The sequence below is a fragment of the Ascaphus truei genome, chromosome 10 (genome assembly GCF_040206685.1).
Source record: "Ascaphus truei isolate aAscTru1 chromosome 10, aAscTru1.hap1, whole genome shotgun sequence".
In the NCBI taxonomy this organism is placed as follows: Eukaryota; Metazoa; Chordata; class Amphibia; order Anura; family Ascaphidae; genus Ascaphus; species Ascaphus truei.
The window spans coordinates 11,372,140-11,393,839 of NC_134492.1; the positions used below are offsets into that span (position 1 = coordinate 11,372,140).

The 21,700-nt window shown below is 43.8% G+C and overlaps 1 protein-coding gene across 9 annotated transcripts in view; it reads left to right on the plus strand.

Annotated features, from left to right (window-relative positions):
- Nucleotides 1-21,700, plus strand: part of NEGR1 (neuronal growth regulator 1) — a 379,181-nt gene that overhangs the window by 259,868 nt on the left and 97,613 nt on the right. The gene's annotated exons all lie outside the window — the stretch shown is intronic.

The window sequence follows — 21,700 nt, forward strand, 5'->3', positions numbered from 1 at the left end:
ATACAATATGGCCACGTCCATTCTCCGTGCACGGCTTGAACAAAAGGCCGTACCTCTATGAGGCTGGCCATAGAGCTCGCGACCGCAATGAAGCGTGACCGCGCGCACAATTCTCGAGCAAACAAACAATTTTGTGTTTACATGCACGTTCAGCCAATGAGAGCGAACCACTCATGTGATGTCACGGCCACGCCTCCACCACGCCTCCCCGTTGCTGTGGATCACAGGCCACAGATCGCTTAGCTTAGCTTTAACAAGTCTAAGTAAGGCTCCACAATGTATTTATTGCCATACTCTTTAGTGAATGTAACATAATCTATACACATTATTTAAGGTACATTACAGTATACAGTATTCACTCCTCATGAAAGGTTTACATGAATTAGTATTGTACGTGTTCCTCGTGTAGTTATATAATGCTTGATTAATAAATTAGAAATGTATGCTCGCTGTGAGGGTCTGACTGTGGAAATAGGTTTTAAACATTGCACAACCTGCAAAATCCATCTTGTTTTTGCACAACAAACCTTGCACTATTTTATTTTAATCATATCCATTTGTATGACATCTGCTTTGTTTTGGTCTTGGTCTAAATCTTCCAGATTAGGTTTTACAATCAATGGCTGTAATCCATCATTATATTCTGGTTTCCACGATGCTTTTCTAGCTTTGCGTCTTCAAGAATCACAGAAACTAAATCCAAATGAAGATACAACGCCCAATATATATTATACAAGTCCCCAGTGTGAATTTTCATTCATTCAGTAATTTACTAATAATCATTAGTCACAACATTTTTAAAATGTATGTTTTAAAGCAGCAATTCATGCAATATCCTACGTGTTTTTTTAATATACTGTAGAAATTCTGTAGTATTCGATAATACTACAGTTATTTTTTTAAATTCAACTCTTAATGCCATTTTAATGAGTTTTAATATACTGAGTATCCTTTAATTTCTATAGCAGGCTTTAGCACACTTCCACAGCAGTGCAAGATCTTTGTAACACTTTCCTGTTTGTGATAACTTGTTACCAATATTCCCAGCAGTTTTAGCTGCAAGCTGTAACAATAGATAATGTTACCTTAGAAAACATAGACAAGAATATATTGTAGCTACTGAGTAATACTCACTGAAGGAATGATTGAAACTCAAAGGCAGCCATTTAGTGAGTCCTGGGAAGCAGGATCTTTGCAGATCGATCACAGGAGAACGAATCAATCGTCAGCTTACGTGCATTTTCAATAAAGTTAATTAAAGGCTGCAAATATATATATATATATATATATATATATATATATATATATATGCAAATATAACTGTATGCTCATCTGCATGTCTTAGGCAGGTCTGCAACCCCGCCTTTCCCCATTATCACCCAGCATACAGCACTTCCACTGCAGCAAGGGATTCTGGGAAATGACATGCAAATGAGCACACAGTGTCACTTTTTGCCTCAATAACCATTTTTAACATGGTCCCCTATAGGCTTAAGCTTGCTGCATGGTCACAGCTTTGAGCACAGCCAGGGTTAAGGTGCATACCCAGAAAACCACCCACATATATATATATATATATATATATATATATATATATATATATATATATATATATATATATATATATACAATTATTTTTTTAAGTGCCAAGCAGACTGCCTCTTTAAATGAAGGACTATGTCACATTAATTAAACTCAGGATTACTCAACTATAGTATTCAAATGGTAATTCCCTTTAAAAGTATTATAATAAAGCACCATCACACCCAGAAATGTTATTTGGCACCAGTTGCTTTCTGCCAGTTTGTCATTGCTTTTTGAAATCTATGTTAGTATTACTGTGACTGGCTATTTTGATTTTAATGATCTAATTATTCCAAAACAAGCATATGGGTCATAGCATTGCCAATATCTGCTAGTTATATTCTCTGTCACTAAAGAGACACGATGAAGTCAATATTCATTTTTCAGACTGCCATGTGAGTTCAGCAAACCCTTTCTGTAAACAACTCTAATTATTAAAGTAGCTCTTGATCTCAATGACTAATGAGAAATGAATCCAAAGGCTGAAAACACTTAATACTTAACATGACAATAACATGCCATAGAGCCCCTAGCAAAAAAGATTGCACAGAGTGTTTGTCCCACTGTGGATTAAGGCCCCATATTTACTAAACGATGCTAAGCCAGGGGTGGCCAACTCCATCCTAAAGGGCCACGAGCAACTCCGGTTTTAAGGATATCCCTTCTTCAGCACAGGTGGCTCAATCAGTGGCTCAGTCGAAGACTGATTGAGCCACCTGTGCTGAAGCAGGGATATCCATAAAAGCCGGCCTGGTGGTGGCCCTTGAGGACTGGAGTTAGCCGCTCCACTAAGCACCACATTGCTCACTGAATGGACCTCGATTTATTTTTACAGGATTCAAACTGGGGGGTTCTACAGAGCTGAACTGCTCTAGATTCAGCTTGGGGGAGCCCCTTGCTCCGGACATACTTGCTGTTTTCTGTGTCAGTGGCCTTCTTTTTTTTTTTAAAGATGGCACCTGCCTTAGGAAGCTGCAGTGTATTAGCTTGTGGTTTGGTGGCCATTTTGCTGCTCTAAAATGGGAGCCGAACACTAGCACTGAAAACGTAAGTATGTTGGAACCAGGTTACCCCCGGGAGCTGGAAATAGAGCAGTTCCAATCCTGTTAAAAAGATCAATTAAAAAATAAAAGATCAATTAAAAAAGAACAAAACAAAAACTGCAAACATGGCTGGCGAGGTCACCAATAGAAAGTCATGACACCATCACCCAAGCACATTGAGACTTTCTATTGGTCGGGGGAACGCTGATAAGCTCTGGGGGACTATCAAGTTAAAGTTAGCAAAAACAATTGTTAAAAAAAAATAAGAAAAAGATTGTGAGCAGCGTAGTAAGCGTGAGCAGCATGGTGCGGCAAGCAGCATAGTAAGTGTGAGCATCATAGTAAGTGTGAGCAGTGGGGGAGCAGCGAGCAGCGTAGTAAGTTTGAGCAGCGTGGTAAGTGTGAGCAGTGGGGGAGCAGCGTAGTAAGTGTGAGCAGCATGGTAAATGTGAGCAGTGGGGCAGCGGCAAGCAGCATAGTAAGTGGGAGCAGCATGGGAGGTGTGCGCTGTGTGGGAGGTGTGCGCTGCGTGGGAGGTGTGCGCTGCGTGGGAGGTGTGCACTGCGTGGGAGGTGTGCACTGCGTGGGAGGTGTGCACTGCGTGGGAGGTGTGCGCTGCGTGGGAGGTGTGCGCAGCGTGGGAGGTGTGCACTGCGTGGGAGGTGTGCGTTGCATGGGAGGTGTGCGCAGCGTGGGAGGTGTGCACTGCGTGGGAGGTGTGCACTGCGTGGGAGGTGTGCGCAGCGTGGGAGGTGTGTGCAGCGTGGGAGGTGTGCGCTGCATGGCAAGTGTGCATTGCATGGGAGGTGTGCGCAGCATGGGAGGTGTGCGCAGCGTGGGAGGTGTGGGCAGCGTGGGAGGTGTGCGTTGCATGGGAGGTGTGCACAGCGTGGGAGGTGTGCGCAGCGTGAGAGGTGTGCGCAGCGTGGTAGGTGTGCGCAGCGTGGGAGGTGTGCACTGCGTGGGAGGTGTGCACTGCGTGGCAAGTGTGCATTGCGTGGGAGGTGTGCGCTGCATGGGAGGTGTGTGCAGCGTGGGAGGTGTGCGCAGCGTGGGAGGTGTGCACTGCGTGGCAAGTGTGCATTGCGTGGGAGGTGTGCACTGCATGGGAGATGTGTGCAGCGTGGGAGGTGTGCGCAGCATGGGAGGTGTGCGCAGCGTGGGAGGTGTGGGCAGCGTGGGAGGTGTGCGTTGCATGGGAGGTGGGCGCAGCGTGGGAGGTGTGCGCAGCGTGGGAGGTGTGCGCAGCGTGGTAGGTGTGCGCAGCGTGGGAGGTGTGCACTGCGTGGCAAGTGTGCATTGCGTGGGAGGTGTGCGCTGCATGGGAGGTGTGTGCAGCGTGGGAGGTGTGCGCAGCGTGGGAGGTGTGCACTGCGTGGCAAGTGTGCGTTGCTTGGGAGGTATGTGCTGCGTGGGTTTCTGCTTTAATCCCCTCAGTGCCCTACAGATATACAGCATACAGCATGGTGTGGCCCCCTGAAATCCCTTACGATGTACGTTACTGAGGGTACCACTTTTTAACATTTTCTCTGGAGTACTACGTTTTCATAGAGAAATGTAACACTCCATTACCTAATGATGTGTTGGTTTATTTTAGAAATCCTCTGTTTCCTACTTTCCAGGCAAAAAATAGTGTTGAACTTGATCAGGGAGACTGCGTGAAAGCTCTCTTCCCCTCCCACATTACTCGTTAGCTACATAAACACAAACAAATAACGACAGGGACCCGGTCTGGAGGCACAAAGGCCGCCGCTTTTTATTTAAACATGACATGATTGGATAAATGCCCATCCCTGCCAGAGTGCTCGCTCAATGGGTGAAAGGTCAAAGGTCCTTGAACAGATGACACCGTGACCCTCAAACTGCGACCCGGACGTTAGCGTGAGTGGGCTCCCAGAAGTCACATGTAAATGACCTCCACCCACTTGCCACTACCACCCCCACCGGGCTTTACCAGCACAGAGCCCCATCTGGCAAGGACAAGAATTTACCCCCCCAACTGCCGCCGCGACAGAGGCAACACTGTCCGACTCGACCCTACACGGGTATCAAAAATGGAGATCTGTCTCCCCTCCGCCAAGGAACTTTAGTCCTTCTTATCATGTTTCTTTGTCAAATGATATTGAACGTCACACTGTAACACAAATCAATATTAATAATATAATATAAACAAGGGACGGGTGGGCGGGAAATTGCTGGCGGGGAGCGGACTGACCGCGCAGCCTGCCCCCTGACTGCGCCATCCCCTGCTCCCGCCGGCGGGAAGGAGAGCGGCCAGTGGATGCCAGGGAGGTGAGGAGGGAGCCTGGTCCCCCGTTCCCCCGGGCAGGGCGGCACCTCGCTAAGGGGTGGGGATGCTACACGGAAATATACGAGCAAAATGAGCTTCTCTTCAATGTTAAACATTTGATTGCCTTTTGAAGTCAGACACAGGATTGCTACTTTTTAAGACACTTTGACCACCGATCTAATCCACTATTTATCAAAACAAGCGAGCCTCACATTTGCATGTGTCAGCTGCCAATTAGAAGAGAGAAAACAAGATCAAAAGTATGTGCTTCTGAAATATAAACACGTAATATCTGTATTAGGGAGTTAGTGTCAGGCGGCTCATGGTTAAAGAATTGTTGTGACTACCTCACACAAGCCGAAAGTTTGAAAGGAACCTCCTGTGATTTATCGTATCATTAAACTACGGTATTTACATATTATTGCAGAAAATGTGGTATGTCAGTAGGGTTACTGGCTCTGTACTTCTAACCCAGGCTGTGCTGAAAAGCTGTGTAACTTGGCAGGCATATGCTTATAGGGGTCAATGTTTAAATTAATTTGAAGCAAAAAGTGACACGGTGTGCTCATTTGCATTTCATTTCCCAGAATCCCTTGCTGCAATGGTGAAAAGTAGGGTGGCAGACCTGTCTGAGACACATGAATGTGCTCACAAGTGGTATTTTTTATTGGCTCATTAAATTACAAATGTTACCCTGACTTATACTGCAAAGTAAAAAGCCCCTGGGTCTTGCAACCTTATTTGTAGAAAAAAAAAAAAAAAACAATATATGCATAGGAAACGTTTCATTGATATATGACAATGCTGTGGTATGCTGCTTTGTTACCAGCATTCCATGGACAATGATTGGTGAGCATCTCTGGCATGACGACCTTCTAACAAGGCTTGTAAACGTTACAAATGGTGAGCTATAGAAATAGGGCAGTGACCATAAACAGAGGTCAGCTGTAAAACAAACAATAAAGAAGCACAGATGTAGTATGCGCCAGTGGCATAAGCATTACCATATTCACTGGACTGGTAGATTCTCCTTTTTCTTTGCTCTATATACTGCTTTCTACAACACTATGAATTACTAGAGACATTGACAGGATACATCAGTTTAAACCATACTGATTTTAGATTCACACTGTATTGGTCCAAAATAGAAGAATGTTTTTGAGATGCTGTCAGACAGAAGATAAAGGATTGCACTGGCCTTTTTTTTTTCTTTTTCTCAAGAACAGCTCAGCATATGGATTTGTGTCTGCCTTTGTGGTGATATATCAGGGGTGCTCAACTCCAGTCTTCAAGTCACCCCCCCCCCCTCACCCCTCCCAACAGGTCAGGTTTTAAGGTTATCCCAGCTTCAGCACAATGCTTCACCACAGGTAGTGAATCAATCAGACCCTGCTTCAGCACTGGTGGCTCAATCAGATGTCTGATTGAGCCACCTGTGCTGAAGATGGGATATCCTGAAAGCAGGAGGGGGGAAGGGGGGGGGTGATCTAGTTAGGGGGCACAAACATGAAAATATCTCCAACAGCAATTGCATGTTGCACACAGAGAAAGGATCATGATGGCATGTAACACAGAATATTAGATATTTAGGGGTTTGTGGAGACTGCACTAGTTGTATGCAAAAGGTGAGGAGTAGAAACAGCAGACCTGGCTACATGACAGATTTAAAATCAACTCAGATATTCACATTGTAGCTTCCATGCTTGTATACTCGCATATTAATGATGTTTTTTCCACCATGCATAAGAGGGAATACACAACTGAAAAAGACAACTTTTGGCTCTGCATAGTTATTTTTGCACAGGGTAATTTGAGTGCATACTGTACACAGATGTATAATACCTCTTGTGACAATTAAAACCCCAGCAACAAATTTGACTGACTTGACACAAAATAATTCGTACATAGTAGTAGCGCGAGTTGTCAAATGTATAATGCTTATCACTGGCTTTTTCCCCATCTCTCGTGTTCCTTTAATAGTGAAATCCCTGGTGAAAATATTATCTTCCAAACTGCACATACAAGACAATCGGAAAATGAGCTAAAAAAAAAACTAACTTGAAACAAAAGACGTGTTTTCTCCAAGGTCAGCGATCTGAAAATGTTCCTTTTACTAGAGAGGGGTGATTTTGTCAAAATTCAGTTTACGTGTTTTTTTTAATCACATTATGAGGGAAATTTGCAAATGTTTTCATTTTATAGCGAATTTGCAAATATTCTCTATACTATTTTGTGCATACTCTCCCATTGTTATATATTTTCTTTGTGAATTTGCTAACTTTCACATTTCCAACCTAAAATGCTTTTTTCAAACTCCCATCAAATGTGCCCATCTCTACACTTCTCCCAGCATTAACAAAATATATTATCTTGTTAGTAGGCTTGTGTGCTTTGTGGAATGATACAAAAAGTATAGACCTGACAATCAAATACTAAAGCTATTTAATATTCAATGTGTATGTTTGGTAGAATTTGCTAAATTTAATTTAACCAATCGCTATAAATCATACACAGGGTGAGACTGACACAAGGTAATTTCATTCTGCGTTTACATTATCTGCTTTTAGCAGCGAGAGATAGCCATAGCCGATAACGCCAACTACTGCAATGCAACACTTTCAGATTGTCTCAAAACATGAATGAGTGGTGGGACTTCCAAAAAGCACAAACAGCTCTGTACTCTTCCTGTAGACCTAGATAAATATGCACAGTATTATAAAGCTATGTTTCTTCCAACTGCACGTCCTACATATCTTTAGCCACACTGGTCCTAGAGAAGTGTACATTTTTTGCACTTTGTGAATCAACATCAGAGCTAAACTAAGATGAAGTTGTATGGAACAAGACTGTGACACTCAACCTCTGTGACAAAAGTCACACAGACATGTTAAGTCTTTTCAATTATGCAGATGTAATGGACAAAGTTTCGGGGAAATTCCTACTGTACGTGTCTCAGCTGTAGAAGGGATTTCCCCCGAAACGTTGTTTATTACGTCTGCATCATTGAAAATACTTTACATGTCCGCGTAACTCATGTCACGGAGTTTGAGTGCCACAGGATACTGTCCTCTATTAAAGTCCATGGAGGAATTGCTGCTGGGATTCTAGCTTTCCTGCTTGAGCATCAACCACCATTTTGTGCGTCCGCCATCTTTGGATCACATGAAGTTATACGGTACAGAGCTTTTCACAACCACACTGGTCTCTTCTTCATCATCTTTACATGATGTACTTCGTGTTCTTCATGGCAACAATATCGTTTATAAAACTCAGAAATTGTCATGTGAACTACAAAAACCTAATTTTACGACTGGACGAAATGATATATCTCCCTTGTAAAAGTATTCATGTCGATATATTTAATATACTGAACAGTGGGTTAAAAAACATTAAACGTGAGAGAAAGCTGTAAGCTGATGTCACCAGCTGGAGAACGGGTTGTTGGAAATTCACAGGCGATGAATGCCAGGTTTGCCTAAGCCTCAGGGTGTGCTTATCTGGAGTTGTAGAGGTCCACAGCAGTACTCCTCAATATCGATGCCAGGAATGATATCCTCGCCTCAGCGGTGTCACAAGTACACCGCGGCTTGCTTCGGGGTTGGATGCACCTCAACACCGGCTCTGTTCGTGCACGCTGTAAGTCACGACACGTTTTGTCACGTGAGTGACTTCCTCAGGGGATCTTCGGGACACGGCTGCAGATGGAGACATGGACAGACAGCTGTACAGCTCATCTAAAAGGTAAGTACCGATTGTGACGGTAGGGCTAGCTTGCATCACAAAACTTGGATGAAGCCCAGTTAGCTAACCCTAAATCTATGTAACTTGGCCACCTTTGTAAGCCTTATTTTGGCCAAATGTACTTTAAATATCTGGGGAAGAACAGGGAATGTGTAAATGTATTTCCATGTTTGTAAGAATGTATTTCAAAGTCTGTATTTGACATTCCCTGTAAATGCAATCCCACAGTTTAGTGAATCAACATTGTTCTATGTGATTTGGGAGTCAGCCCTGTAATGTGTTAATTGGATTATGTGTACATTTGTATGGAGGGGACTCTGATTTAATCAGCTGAGGTTCCGGTAGATAAATGTGTATTTAGACCATGGTTGGGAGCCTGGAGGTGTTACAGACATTTGGTGAGAGAGTGAACAATCAGGGATAGGGACGGGTTCTTAGCACGCCCTCTGGCTGTTGTGGCACCAACTTAATCCATACTCTGATTGTCCAGCAGCCCCTCCCATGTAAAGAATAGCAACAGAGGGATATATAAAGGGTGCTGCCGATCAGAAAATCAGATTTACCTTCAGAGAGCATCTGAGAGCAAGGGAGACTAACAGAGACTGAGAGACACTCTGGGAAGGAGTGTGAAGATTCCCTCAGAGGACCATCAGAGAGACTGAGAGACATTCTGTAAATGAGTTTGGATCTTTACAGTGAACAGCTGGAGAGATATCTCAGAGGGTCTACTGTGTGTGATCAGCACTCTTAGATCCTGGATGAGAAGCAGACAGGGCAAGCCTTCTTGAAGCAGGCCCCTGCACCTGGCAAGGCTAGAGTCTACTCCCCAGGCCCCCAGTTGGTATTGTATCTTGTTTTGTACATCTTTGTTTTGTCTGCTGGCGTGCCAGAATAAACCTTATTTTATTCGACAACTTTGTTCTGTCTGGTGCTAGTGATCCCGGTGGTTTCGGTGTAAAAGCACTGGTCTCCCGTGACAATGATATTCCCTTCCCAGCAGATGGCTCTAAAGGATTACACTGCGGGGCCCCATTCAGAACCATGGGACCCCGCCAAGTTAATCCTCCACGGCAGCTTACTGTTCTCGGGCCATGAGAACTGTAGCCGCAGTGCAGTGTGATGGGACAAAATGGTGGCAGTGAGGAAAGCAAATCTGGCTACATTTGTAGTGGAAATGGCCATTAACGTAACGATGGTGGGTTTGTTAGCGGACTTTCTTTGTGCATATGAGTAGCTTTGAGGATCCCCGTTAAATTAAACAAGAATAACATCCGTTACCTAGGTAACATAACATTATTTGCCCTCATTTAGTGCACTTCTGAGGATCTACCCCTTGGCTTTGCAGATTAGCACCTTAGCCAGATGGCCATATTTCCATGGGGTTTATCTTTAAAGATGACAGAACTGTAATGCATACATTGAACAGATTTATAAATATTAAAAAAAAATAATAATGGTTAGAAACATATGTTCAACTGCAGTATGCACAAACTAGTGGAAGAAGTGAGACTTGAAGACTATTCTGTTTTATTGAAAACTAGCTGATATACCCGGCGTTGCCCGGCATTGAATTCTCCCGCTCCCCCCCTCTCTCCGCTCTCTCCTCCCGCTCTTTTTTTCTTCGCTCCCCCTCTCTCTCTCCCCCCCTTCCCCTTTCTCCCCCGTTAACAGCAATCGGTGCCCCCCTGCACATGAATGTGGCCCCCGTGTTAATAGCTGGGTTCCCCCCTTCCCCCGTTCACAGCTCCGGCCCTTCCCCCCTTCACACCTCCGTTCCCCCCCTCCCCCTCTCACATGTCCAATTCCCCCCCCTTCAGAGCTCAGTGGGTGGGTGAGTGACTGGGTGGGTTGACTGAGGGACTGAGTGAGTGGGTGGGTGACTGAGTGACTGGGTGGGTGGGTGGTTGGGTGGGTGACTGAGTGACTGGGTGGGTGGGTGACTGAGTGACTTGACTGAGTGACTGGGTGGGTGGGTGACTGGGTGGGTGACTGAGTGACTGGGTGGGTGGGTGGGTGACTGAGTGACTGGGTGGGTGAGTGACTGGGTTGAGTGACTGGGGATGGGTGAGTGACTGAGTGGGTGGGGGAGTGGGTGAGTGACTGGGTGAGTGGGTGGGTGAGTGAGTGGGTGGGTGAGTGGGTGACTGAGTTTGGGTGACTGAGTGACTGAGTGGGTGGGTGGGTGACTGAGTGTCTGGGTGGGTGGGTGGGTGAGTGACTGAGTGATTATGTGGGTGGGTGGGTGTGTGGGTGAGTGACTGGGTTGGTGGGTGAGTGACTGGGTGGGTGAGTGACTGGGTGGGTGGGTGACAGGGTGAGTGACTGAGTGACTGGGTGGGTGGGTGGGTGGGTGGATGAGTGACTGAGTGACTGGGTGGGTGGATGGGTGAGTGGGTGAGTGGGTGAGTGGGTGAGTGACTGAGTGACTGGGGGGGTGGGTGAGTGACTGAGTGACTGGGTGGGTGGGTGACTGAGTGACTGGGTGGGTGAGTGACTGAGTGACCTTTGAGTGACTGGGTTTGAGTGACCTTGAGTGACTGAGTGACTGGGTGGGTGGGTGAGTGACTGAGTGACTGGGTGGGTGGGTGAGTGACTGAGTGGGTGGGTGGGTGAGTGACTTGGGTGAGTGACTGAGTGACTGGGTGGGTGGGTGAGTGACTGAGTGACTGGGTGGGTGAGTGACTGAGTGGGTGGGTGGGTGAGTGACTGAGTGACATGAGTGACTGAGTGACTGGGTGCGTGGGTGAGTGACTGAGTGACTGGGTGGGTGGGTGAGTGACTGAGTGACTGGGTGGGTGGGTGAGTGACTGGGTGGGTGAGTGATGAGTGACTGGGTGGGTGGGTGAGTGACTGAGTGACTGGGTGGGTTGAGTGACTGAGTGACTGGGTGACTGGGTGGGTGACTGAGTGACTGGGTGGGTGACTGAGTGACTGGGTGGGTGGGTGGGTGAGTGACTGAGTGACTTATGACTGGGTGGGTGGGTGACTGGGTGGGTGGTTGGGTGTCTGAGTGACTGGGTTGACTGAATGACTGGGTTTACTGAGTGACTTGACTGGGTGGGTGACTGAGTGACCTTTGGGTGACTGGGTGAGTGGGTGGGTGAGTGGGTGAGTGAGTGGGTGGGTTAGTGGATGAGTGGGTGGGTGGGTGAGTGGGTTGGGTGTGTTATCTTTACCCCCCCTGCATCTCTTCCCCCACCCCTGCATCTCTTCTCCCCCCCCCCTGCATGCCTCCCCCCTATCCCCGGAGGCAGCAGGTGTGAGGCACGGTGAGGTGGCCGTGGCAGCCGCAGCTGTTGGGGGGGGGGGGGGACAGCAGCGCGGGGCCTGTGAGGCACGGTGAGGTGGCCGTGGCAGCCGCAGCTGTTGGGGGGGGAGGACGGTGGCGTGGGGGCTGTGAGGCGGCCGTGGCAGCCGTAGCTGTTGGGGGGGGGGAGGACAGCAGCGCGGGGCCTCTGAGGCACGGTGAGGCGGCCGTGGCAGCCGCAGCTGTTGGGAGGGGGGAGGATGGCAGCGTGGGGCTGTGAGGCGGGCGTGGCAACCGCAGGTGTTGGGAGGGGGAGGACGGCGGCGTGGGGGCTGTGAGGCATGGTGAGGCGGCCGTGGCAGCCGCAGCTGTTGGGAGGGGGGAGGACGGCGACGTGGGGGCTGTGAGGCGGGCGTGGCAACCGCAGTACCCGTCCGCCTGCTCGATCACTCACCCGTCCGGCCGCTCCCATGTGCATGTGAGGCGGGAGGCAGCGTGTTGTGGCCGCTCCCCCGCTGTATCCCGGGCGCTCGCGCCGCTCCCCCGCTGACTGTAGCGGCGTCGGTGTGTGAGCTTGGGGGGGGGGGGGTGTGAGAGAGAGAGAGTGTGTGTGTGTGTGTGTGTGTGTGACCTTTGGCCCGTCACTCCGCCTCAGGCCAATGAGAGGTGTGCGGGGGCGGGCGGCTAAGGGAGCAATCTCATTGTCCTGGGGCACAGGACAATCAGACACGCATACAACACTTTCAGAAATCTACAGATAGATGGGTATCTAGTCAACAAACACATTGTACTCTTCGCAACCCCCCCCCCCCCCCCCGTTAGATTTAGCCAAAGCAGGAACAGCTTGATTTCAATGATTAAATCAATCCCACAGGAGCAAGGTCACAGAAGGTGCCTTACTGCATGTTACATGCAAACATAGAACTCATGTTGTACAGTAAATGCACTCACCTTGACAAAGACTGCCTGTGTGCAGTTGAAACGTTGGATTTATGCTGGATTAAAGTTTCTACTTTGTGATAAGACCATGTGCCTGGACTATTCTCTTTACCTTGTACAGTAAATGTTAGCCATTAGGATAAATATTCTCGGGGCATGCATTTTCAGCTATGATTCTGTCTTTATTTTGTAAACTAATAATTAATCCTTTTTGTTTATAAGCGGTGGTTTCAACCAAGTTAAAACATTATTTTATATAATGTCAGGACTGTCACGCATGCACATTTAGAAACACATATTTTATGACACATATGCATTTATCATTTATAACATACTCGGGGAACAGTAATCTATGTTACTAGCAATAACACTATTAAGTTCTGGCAGCTTCTGCCTTCAGTATGTCACAACAAACAAATTACGCTATTCATGTATATTCACTCTATTTTCTGTAGTTTTGTAAGGCATGGCCCAAAATAGCATTTTATTTAGTGGCAAATTAATCTAATTGGCTGCATGGACATGTTGCAATAAAAAACATACATTAGTATAGTGTTCTTTCTGCTGCACCAAGATAATGCAGTTATAATTTTAGACCTTCCGTACATTTCACCACGCAGTATGATATATTAGACCTGATGGTTTTCCTTTACACAATAATTGATTGATTTGGGTTATATTGTACTGTAAGTAAGAGCTAAGTTTTCAAACCACTATAATTAAGCACTAAAGCAATGAATTTCTGCTGTGCTTTTCTTCATCCTGGAGTTAAATAAAGAAATGCTGCTATGTTCTGTACATCACAGATATCCAATTCATTTAACCAGTGCAGTGATCACAAAATGTATACTTTTAAAAATTATGATATTATTTAACTGCCATGCTAATTTTTACTTGAAAAAATGAAATAAACAAGGGCAGGCTTGGCATTGTAAGGGTTGCGCTGTTTGTGTCATTGGCACATTTTGGTAGAATCATAGACTCTCTCCCCATGGCTATACAGTATTTGCTAAGCAGTGTGATTCCATAACATATGCTCCAACTGTACCTATATTTATGTGCAAAATATTGGCGGGTCTGTCACCTTCTGATGTATGATTTGAATGAACTGTAAGGTTGCTTATGGCATAACACCCCTTACATATTGCCCTTAATCTATTATTTCACCGTGATAGTTTTCCTTGGCACCATACATGAGCTGTCAATGAAAGGGTACATTATAAGAGACTTTAACCTGCTAGTTGTGATTAGGAGTCTACCTGTTGCAGCATTAGCCATTGGTTACCATGGGCTGCTTGATGGATTCATTGGTGGGTAAAGATGACTTAGATGGATTGGATTGAGCAAATGAAGATGCTATACTGAAATCAAAGACCTACAGTATGAGCTAGGCAAGCACATTAAATGCTTCTGTGGTTTTTGAAGAAGGTAGCTTTGGTAAAAAGGACATATATGTACCTTACAAGAAATAAGGAAAAGAGGAGAATGAAGGATACGATGATGTAGAGGCAGGTGAGTAATGGCATGGTTATAGGGTAAATACCATAACGTTTAGGTATAGAAGCATACAGAGTAAAACAACAAATGATGGGTTTAAGACTGAAAAACAAAGTTGGTGCTTATAGGGAGACTAGGACAAGGCAGATATCTGTAAAACTCTTTTAGCAAAGCATACTGTATGCATTTCTCAGTGACAACAGACAGCAGACACTTTACAAATGCAATCGACATACATACATGGGAGGAGGGATACAGTCACAAACATGCAAAGAGCTTACAAACGTGCCAAAGACATCGCTGGTAGATTATTTCATGCATAGAAGAACAAGTTTGGTTGTTTGGGAGTAGAAGAAAGAGTGGTTGTAAATGCAACAATTCATTACTTAATACACTGACGTGGGAGAGGTGACCAGTGGAGTGGCAGCAATGGGGCATCTTCTTCAGTATTTCTGTGAGTGATGTTACCAAAGGATTTGGAAAGAAGCATACTGCATGTGTTTTTGAAGTTGAAGTGAAGATTTGGGTCAGGGCCGGCTCTCTAGGAAGAGTGGATGAAACGAGATTTCCATCATTCAATGTTTCACTCACTCTTCCTAAACGGTTAACCCTGTTACCTAGGAGTATTTTTTAATGATGATGGTCCTCCATGAGATTTTTCAGCTTCCACAAAAGGTGTATCTTTTGCTGCAAGTTCCATTAAACTTCTCTTTTTGAAACGGAAGCAGTTCTTTTCATCATTATAGAATGAATGGGAATATAAGGTGGTTATGAAATGGGTAAGCATGAGAGTATTACTCGTGAAAAGCTGGGGGTATCTTTCTGTTCAAAATGAAAACCCATTTGGTAGGGTGCATAGTCTATTTTGAATGAATACATTGCATTTTTTTTATCACAGTGTGTTCAGTTCCAAATGAAGTTCGTTTTCCTGTATTATGCATACATTTATAAAGAAGGATTAAGTGAAAATTATACTTTTATTATAGGCTATTTTACTTTCATAGCATTGAATAATTGTGATATATCTCAAATGCATAATTACAATGTATCTCTTATGGGTTTGTCCCCTTCTCTATGCTATTAATTTTTTATAGGCAAATAAACATTTTATTATCTGCTATGGATTTATAGTAGTAAATTAGTAATTACTTGGACATTTTAAGCTCTACTCTAAATCGAGCACTGAAAGATTTTGTATTCGGGAAACATCAGGTTTGGTGGAAACTTTCAGCAGTGATTTTATGGGTGCTTATAACAGAATCCATTAGGTATACTAGTGGGAGACTCAAAGCACATACAGTAGGATTTAAAATTCCTTGTATCATGCAAGATTAAAAACATGACTGTAACTATTACAATTAATATTTGTATCTGTGCACTTCAACAATCAGTTCTGGGACAGGCATGATTCTCAAGCAGTATTTTAAAATATTAATGTTCTGAAAAGAGGAGAATGTTGAAAGTGCAGAAAGCTAGAAATTAGAGTCACTGTAGAGAAGTACTTATTGTTTGATTAAGTACAATTTGTTTAACAGGAAAGAAGTTGATGATATAAGTACGGATCCCAGTGTTCTTTGTCTAAAATGGCCACTCTCCAATAGACTGATTTTTTAAGTTAATTGAACTTAATGTTCCTTGATAATTATGAAACGCATGCTTGGCAAAGAGCTAGAGCACAATAAATAGATGCTCTGGCCAATGTAGAATAAAACAACCTTGAAGCAAAGAATTTCGATAGTAGAAAACTAAGCGGTTTAGGTTTGATGATGCAGTTAATTAGCAGCAGTTGATCAGAAAGTCTTACTGTGCTATCATCCCCTTGGGTATCCCATTACATCGCCAATACAGCTGGGTGGCCGACTCCAGTCCTCAAGGGCCACCAACAGGTCAGGTTTTAAAGAGATCTGTAATGAGTGCTCGCCGCAAAGTACACGGTACCGTGAGACCGAGGTGGGAATAGGATACACCGACCTAAAGCCACGTCCGGATTGGGTATCGTAGTCGTGGGTAGCCGGGTCAGGGCTGGAGAGGTGCATATCGTAGGGGTCGCTTAGATGAGGTCGAGGATAGGAGAGGTATGGATCGTAGGGGTCACTAGCCGGGTCGAGGGTAGGAGAAGTCAGTGGAGTAAAAACAAGAACATGGCAGAGTGCATGCGACCAGCACAATGTCACAAGAAGTCTATGCTCAGCCAACTTTCTGGTGGAAGGAGCTGACCCTAAATAGCAGCGTCCTCAATTCAGACGCAGGATTGCTCCACAGGTAGGAGAGAAGCTGGAGCCAATCACACGACTGGAGCTTGACGGGGGTGGGGCCGGCACCCTACCCTCACAAATCGCATTCAACGTGATCTGAGCAGAAGAGGAACAGAAATGGAGGACTCCTCTTCCGTTCTCAGTGACGCTAAAATAACTTGTTCGCTCCCAAGCAGCGGTGACAATCCTTCATAAAATTGCTGCATTCACTTAAAAAAAACGTTCAATGTATTTGTTAACCTAATCTTACAAAACATTGGCATATGGAGGCGTGCAAGCAAAACAAGCAAAGCCAGTAAAATGGAAATATAATTTGTTTTAGAAAAAGAAACAATAATGTATAACATAATTGTTATATAAATCTCACTTGTTCCATTTTAGAAAAATGTAACACAGGATAAGTGCAAAGGTGCTGGATAGAATTAAGGTAAATTAACAATTTGGCTGCGATAGCGTGAACCCAAGTTTTTTTAAGGTGCTTCAGTTCAGTCAAAGGCAGATCATTGTATTTAATATTCAAGGATTCAATTTCCACAGGCTCAGTCAGTACCACCAGATTGGCGTAAACCAGTATTAGGGGTTAAGATTAGGCATTTTCAGGGCAGGTTAGGGGCTTGCCTTACCAGCGAAACCGCCGATGACAAGATGATTGGTGGCGACTCTCTCACTGCAAAACGCTCGCAACCAAATGTTTTAGACCGAGTCCTAGTGCTGTTCTGTAGTATGGTGATAGGATGGTAATATCTGTGTGCATTACAGTTGTGTAAAGTACTGGAAAATAAATATTTACACTAAAACTTGTAAACAGTAAAACACAACACTTTCTAATTAGGTCTCACAAATAAAAGCCAGGAAAAAAAAATTCTATCCTACAAATGCATCATTAATTCACAACTCCACTGCCATCCAGAGATGAAAATGAGGGGCTACAGTTTTATATGGATTCCTGGGTACATCTCTTCACACTAAATCCCTGAATAGAACAATCCAAAGATGAAAACACTTGGATGCTGATAACAGATGCTAACTCTTTCGAAGTGAGGCAAGCTGGTGGCTTAATTGTCCATGGTTGCAGAATATCATTAATTCTTGGCATTTAGAAAAACTAATGGATTATTGTTTAGCCTCTTCAATGGCATCTTCATCATTTATTCTTTGAGCAAAAACACGCCTCCAATTAAGGGGGCATGCAATATTTTAGAGAAAAAAAATAAGAAACAAGGGCGCAAATGATGAAAGAAACTCTATACAGCATATATAAATTCAATAAAAGTGCAATGACACTGAACAATGGATAATTGTGCACTCACACAAATGAAACAAAAAAAGGGGGGGTATATTCGCCTGTAAGAAACTCTCAGATTCCTCTCCTCCTGCAATCACTGTTAGCTGGACTCCAATTGTTGCGGGACTGTATTTCCTGGGTGACCCCCGGACTTCCTTGTGTTCTCTTGGTTGAGGTGCCTAGCACAATTACACTGGCATGCAAGCAGTTTCTGCCATGGTTTAAGCATTGTATGATGTTTATGAGAATGGATCCATGTGTATTAATGCTTTGGGGGTCCCATTCAGAAGTCCGGACCCCCGAGGGTGCGATTGCGGCAGACACTGTCCCCGGCGGCACAGACTTTTGCTTATTTGTCCGACGCGCCGGAGACAGCAAGCCTACCTACATCTGTATTTATTTTTCACCTCAGATTAACATCAAAGCCTTTTACAGTATATATTATATATACACTATACATATACTAATGCTAAAACAGACTTAATTGTAATATGTAATGGATTCCATTAAAAAGTTTGTTTAATCATATTATGTGGATTATCAACAAAGGTAAATTGAAACTTCCTACTATGTGAGGCTGGTTTTAAAAGTTAATAAATTCAGCTCATATTCATTATGCACATGCTAGTTATAATAATTTACTGTCCATTGCAAAGCTTTATAAGCATTGTAATTAAATATAAAATGCACATTAGAATTATAATGAGTAATTAGGGCAACATAACTAATATCCATGAAAGTCCCAAAGCTCATTAAAATGTTGAAAGACAAAACCTATTCTAGAAAATTATTTTGCATATTATCTGTATGCCATTGCACCTAGTAAAGAATTGACATTTATGAATTGCATAAGAAGTGTGGCAATATTAAACCCAACAGCCCTACTCAGATCACGTTTAACTGGTACACATTTTCTCAAATACCTGTATGTACTTGGATTTAGTTTGTAACAGGAAACCATCTAAAATTATTTCTCTTGAAAACATGTATTTAAAACATGGGATTTAGAAATTGTAGAGCACATAAGAAATTGGTATTAAAATAAAATAATTGATATATTCTCAAATCTCTTGATCGTTGTCATCAGTCAGAAAAGACAGCATTCACAAAAAAACTTGAATTTTTCTTCTGAAGTTCCAGAACAACAAAAATCAATAAGGTAGCAGAAGTTTAAATGGACAAGTAACTTGAAAGTCCACTTAATAACAATCACCAGGATGCCATGTAATACTGGATTATAGATTTGCCATACAATCATTATGTGGGGGAGGGAGGGGGCGAATAATGGCATAATGGTGTAGAGTACAGTACTTCCATGAAATAGATTATAGATGTCAGACGATGTGAATATGTGAAGTATGATCATTATACACACATCAGCGTTATAAAAGCTTCACAGTGACAACCCAAGTAGATCGTTTTCTGAGAAAGGAAGAATAGCGACTAAATTCTTGTATACAGCTATAAACTAGTCCAGTGGTGTTCAAATCCCCCCCCACCCCCCACCCCCACCCCCCACCCCTACCCTCACCTCCCAACAGGTCAGGTTTTAAGGATATCCCAGCTTCAGTACAAGTGACTCAAGTAGTGGCTCAGTCTTCGACTACAGCACCTGTGCTGAAGCAGGGATATCCTGAAAACCTGACCTGTTGTGGGGTCTTGAGGACTGGAGTTAAACAACTGAACTAATCTAAAAACTGCCGTATGTGAGATCTGTACACCTGTTGCATTTTGAGTGGAGATGTGCAAAACTGCCCACAATGCAGTGCACGGAGAAAGCACTCACATGGAAGGCAAAAGTTATTTTCTATGTAAGTGATCAACATTTTGGTTCCAGTTGTGGACCTTTCTCAAGACAGCAAACAAACATCAGTGACAATGCAAAATACCTTCACATACCCATTGTGCACTGCGAGAAATGGAGAGGGGGCAGGGAAGTGCTTGTATGAGTGCTGGCTTGTTTGGGCTTGTTTAACCATGCCATTGAATCTGGCAATAATGAGGATGAGGATGTTGGACACCAGTTGTTGTTGGTGATGGTGATAATATCTATGCCATGGGCAAGATGGCACTGGTGGCAAGTTAGTCAGTCAGCATGGGCAGCGGATTCACTGGTCTTAGTTAGACTCATGTGTCACTGAATTTCTCTCACTCAGTATTAGACTCTGCAGCTACTGTATGGCAGTGACCAGACATAAAAAACACATTTTTGTAATAGTTTCTCGTCAGAGGACAAATCTAAAAATAAGAGTGTGTCCTTGGGCCTTACTGGTGGTGGTGGACACTGGTTCCCTTCTAATGGTGGTGGTGATATCTACCATGGGTAAAATGGCACTAATAGCAGCCTAGTCAGTGAACTCTTCAGTCCACACAGGCAGCTAATCAGAAAATTGCAATTTTACTTACAAACTATATATTAAAAAAAATAAAAATCTAAATACTGTAAATTGTATTCTATAATTTAATCTGCCTCCTCCTAAGGAGCAGGTGATATGGATACCAGCATAACATAGTCTTGGGGAATAAGATGTTCATTAATTTTAATTAATGTAAGCCTTTCCACACTGCTACAAGACAGATTGGTTCTACAATCTGTTGTGATGACCCCAGCTGTAATGAACACTCGTTCAGATAGCACGCTGGCTGCTGGACAGCTGAGGCATTTTGATACCACGCATGCGATCTCAGGCCACATTTGTTTATTACTCAGTAATTTGTAGGGTCAGAGTCGGGAGCAAGATAAATAGTGCCATTCATGAATGTCTCCGTGTAAGTCGCCCTTTTTCCCACCTTCTCCTCTGTTTGCGGCCTCACGTGCACCATATTGGCTACCATATGTACTACCACAAGTACACTGTACCACAAACTAGTCCTTCTCCCACACTTTGGCTTAATTTTGGGGTATCAATTGAGGTAGATGCATAACTATGTCTTCAATCAGGAGACCCCTATGCCTTCTACTCTCCAGTGATGGTTTTGCTCTTTTAGCGGTCAGTGGTGTATTTGAGAATTGGTCACCCCCTGGCCTACGATGAGTCTGACCATAGTCCATCACTTTTCTCCTCTGCCCTCTACCTTCCTCTTCCATCAACCCTTGCAAGCTAGACACAGGTGTATCCTTGTACTGTGCTACTGTATCATTCCCCCTAGGCACACCATCTTTCATTTGCTCCTTGAAGAGAGGCTCTAGAAAAAGTGACCCGAAGATATTAATCCTTCGTTTTTACAAATACTGTACTACACAGGAATCATTTCTCAGACATTTGAGTATAGCAACCCCAAGCCTCAACAATTCAGCAATATCATTATTCCCACACTCATGCTGCATGCAAACAAAAAACCCTTCTTGATTTATTCTTAAATAAAGAGACTTGCCATTATTATACCTGTTTTTTATCAGGGCTCCTATATGCAGTTAAATAAATAGAAAAGTGCTTTAACTGGATTCATTCCCCCCAATTCGGCTTGGACCGAGACTTTTCCACATAACATAAATCAATAAGTAATTATTAGTGCTAGTAGAGAGAATAAAATGGTGTTGTATGGTCGAAACTTAAAGCAGCTTTGAGTGGTAAAACAAATGTAAATACAACTGCCTTGTTTTGAAATTCTATATTTTGTCACCAAACAGAGAGCTTAAAATAAACACCATTGTGTTGTGTAGTCAAGCAGGTTTTTTTCTACTAGCATAACTAGTTATTTAAATAAAAAGTAATAAGCTGTCATGTGCTCAAACAAAGGCCCCCGTAGTGTGCGGCGCGGACTAATGTAAGTATACAATCGGAGGTGGGATAAATAAAATACACTGTATACAGTAGA